This window comes from Sinocyclocheilus rhinocerous, unplaced genomic scaffold (assembly GCF_001515625.1).
Source record: "Sinocyclocheilus rhinocerous isolate Xijiao unplaced genomic scaffold, SAMN03320098_v1.1 scaffold1382, whole genome shotgun sequence".
Taxonomy (NCBI): Eukaryota; Metazoa; Chordata; class Actinopteri; order Cypriniformes; family Cyprinidae; genus Sinocyclocheilus; species Sinocyclocheilus rhinocerous.
Window position 1 is genome coordinate 471,485 of NW_015657958.1, and position 3,531 is coordinate 475,015.

General features: G+C 34.4%; 1 protein-coding gene across 1 annotated transcript in view; it reads left to right on the forward strand.

Moving 5' to 3' along the window:
- pcxb (pyruvate carboxylase b) overlaps nucleotides 1–3,531 on the forward strand; it is a 238,018-nt gene that overhangs the window by 191,588 nt on the left and 42,899 nt on the right. The gene's annotated exons all lie outside the window — the stretch shown is intronic.

Genomic DNA, 3,531 nt, shown 5'->3' on the forward strand with positions numbered 1-3,531 from the left:
AAAAAAATATATATATATATACACCAGGGCCTAAAATTAATTTCTGAAAATGTATTATATATATATATTAAGAACTGTCTTTTCAGTTACTTGTTTCCCAGCAAGGTGTGATGCAATCATGTGCAATGTTGTTTGTTTAGCTAGACAGATAGGTAAGGGTATATCTTCATAGTTATATTAAAAATGGATAAAGTTAAAGGTAAATGAATGTGTTGGGAAAAAAAAACACATCAGATAAAATCCTGAGAAAGGAGACCTTGCTGCAAAATCAGTTATAAAAGTAGGTCATCATTTATGCATGAATACGTATGAATATGCACATAAACAATCAGACTAACAGAAATGAAATTAAACTGGCTGATGATGCAAAGAAAATAGCTGTACGTCACAGGATTGTAGAGAGAGATAAAGATGGGACATATAACAGGTGTGCTTTGAATGTCATTTATGTGTTGGGTTAATATTTACATTTTGTACCATTAGTTGTTAATGATACACTACCATTTAAATGTTTGGAGACAGTGATTTATGAAGGATTTTTTGACAATGAAGACTGGAGTAATGGCTGCTAAAAATGTTGCTTTAACATCACAGGAATAAATAACATTATATATTAAAATAGAAAATAGGTATTTTAAATTGTAAACATATTTCACAATATTAATGTTGGTGGGCATAAGAGACTTTCAAAAACATTTAAAGGGGTCATATGATGCGATTTCTATTTTTCCTTTCTCTTCGGAGTGTTACAAGCTCTTGGTGCATAAAGAAGATCTGTAAAGTTGCAAAGACTAAAGTCTCAAATCCAAAGAGATATTCTTTATAAAAGTTAAGAGTCAGCCACACCTACCTAAAACGGCTCGTTCTCACACGCCCCCACATATCTACATCACTATGTGGGAAGATTTGCATAACACCGCCCAAATGTTCACACAAAGAAAGAAGGAGTAACTTTTATTCTCGCTGTAGTATTGTAGAGTGAAAAGTGAAAAAGTGAAAAGTGACGTGACATGTGGCCAAGTAGACTTCTTTTTTTCCTCAATGGAAAGCATATTTACACTGTTTGAATCGTTCCCTGTCCACTATATAGTGCACTACGTGCCATGAGAAGCTGAAGTACGATGTGACGTCAAAAAAATCGTTGAGCCGTTTTGACGGAAGTGATGAACTGCAAGCTTTGAATGCTTATATCTTCTAAATGCGAATTTTGTCACTGTTTTGGAGAACACTGCCTTATAGATAACCTTAAGACTAACATATTGATACTAACACCCAAAAAACTTTAATTTTGATTTCATGGGGACTTTAATTACATTTCATCCAGCCAAACATTGCACTTCCTTTGCTGAGTGATAAATACTGTCTGATAGAAGACCTTTGTTTTTATGTGTTATGTTTTGAGAATAATCTCACAATAGGCCATTAACGAGAATGAAGTCATAACATTTGAGTGAAAAAGTAGTAATATTTTTGTATACCACTTAAAAAAGGCCTATTATGAGTTTATATTTAAAACATTATGACTGCATTCTCAAAATTTGTTTAATAACACACTGCAAAATAGTATGGTACTCTGCTATTCTTAACGTAACCAAAGCAGGAGCACCCCAGCCACCATGAGTCTTTAGGATTTGATTTAACATGAGCTCCAACGTCTTGACTTCAAATGACTGTGGCAGGATGAAGGAAACGTTCACGCTTAATTTAGTGAAATCACATTTGATTATCCAGACAGTTAAGTGCTCATCTTACAGAGAGTCATTCCTCTGTGAGCAGTATTCCCTGGCTGAGATGACTGAACTTCTGAAGCAGAAGAGTTATGCAAGAGTGTCAGAATTTTAATATTGTTCAAAGAACACATGCAACTCATGTAAAAGTGTATAATGTTGACATTTACTGTATATGCATAAGAAGTTTTATAATTGGTCACATTAGAGTTTGGAGGTCTCCGCTGTGTTATCCTCTATTGTCCCAGCGGTGCCCGAGTCACTCAGGGTCTGTGGGGTTGTTGTTAAATCCTTTGCTCTCAAAAAGTCTTTGCACGTGTCATGTCTGTGGCTTTGTATTCAAACAAGGATATTAACCTTGCGTAACCTTTGTCTAGGACTCTATTACAAAACTTAATCCTAAATGTTACTCCTTTCCTTTTTTGACCTACTCTCAACCATCCATTCATGGAGTGGTTACAGTTTTTGTTTTTGGGCATGGCATCATAGTAATACCATGTTAATACAATGATATCCTTTTAAATACCTTGGAGCACTATGTTATAATTATTACCGTGGCATCAGAATATTAGCTATGTACAAATAGATACAAATAGATATGCCAATACTGTACTATGGTACTTTTTAAGGCAACACTTTCAAAGTGTATCTAGCCTACACTGCAAGTTGAAAAGTTGACAGCAGTTTTGCTGTACATAAGGTATTTTTTGCAGAGTGCTGAACTATTTATGTGAAAGAAAAATGGCGTGACATTTAACATTTTATTCCTCTCCTTAATCTCTTGCTTTTTCCCTTTCTTCACCTTGTGTGTCTTTCCTCCTCTCAAATCCTCATGGATCTCTTATTTTCATACAGTTCTCTCACTCTCTTATTTTGTTCTCTAGGTTTCTTTTGTAATTTTCTGTCTCTTTGCTGAACTCTTCATACATTCACTTTATTGGCTGAATTTGAATGACCTTTAGAGGATGTCTAAAATAGATTTTGAAGTACCGTATTGACCCGAATATAAGACGATGTTTTTTTCTTGGAAATACATCTGAAAAAACACGGTCGTCTTATATTCAGGGTCTAGACTTTGACATGTCAATAATACACCCACAACAAAATTAGTTGGTGTTGTTCACATTTTAAGGAATAATTCACACAAAAATGAAAATCATATGTTCCTTCATACACATATGAATTACTTTCTTCTGTGGAACACAGAGTGACTTTTTAGAATATTCTTGAAGAATGGCCAGTATTATGAAATTAAATGAAGTTATCATAGTGATACATACATCTTGTGCACTGTATTCCAAGTCTTTGAAAACTAATCCTTCTCCATCTTTTCATTGAGTCCTTTAAACAAAATATTATCCAAAACTTCTTCTTTTATGTTCCATGGAGGAATGTAATGTCATACAGGTTTGGACAAACATGAGTGTGAGTAAGTGATGACAGTAATAGGTTAACTATTCCTTTAAAAAGAAAGTAACCCCTTGTTTCAATCTGACCTCTCCACAAATAATTTCCTCTTTCGATTTCTTGAATTGTTTTGAGTTTATGTTCTTAAATTTCATGTTTTATTCTTGGGATTTGTAACATTTTAATGTGAATTGATTATTATGCTCAATTTGTCAGTAGAATCATGTGCATTTTGAACAGGGTGAACATTTCTAGCTGACTAAGGAGGTAAATTTTCAGTTTGCTCTACTTCACATTAAAATGTGCTGTGTGAGTTTAGATTGTGGGTCAGTTTATGGTGCAGAACTCTCTCTCCCGGGCTGAGGTAGAAGAGAGAGCAGACGAGCTAGACGAGCTC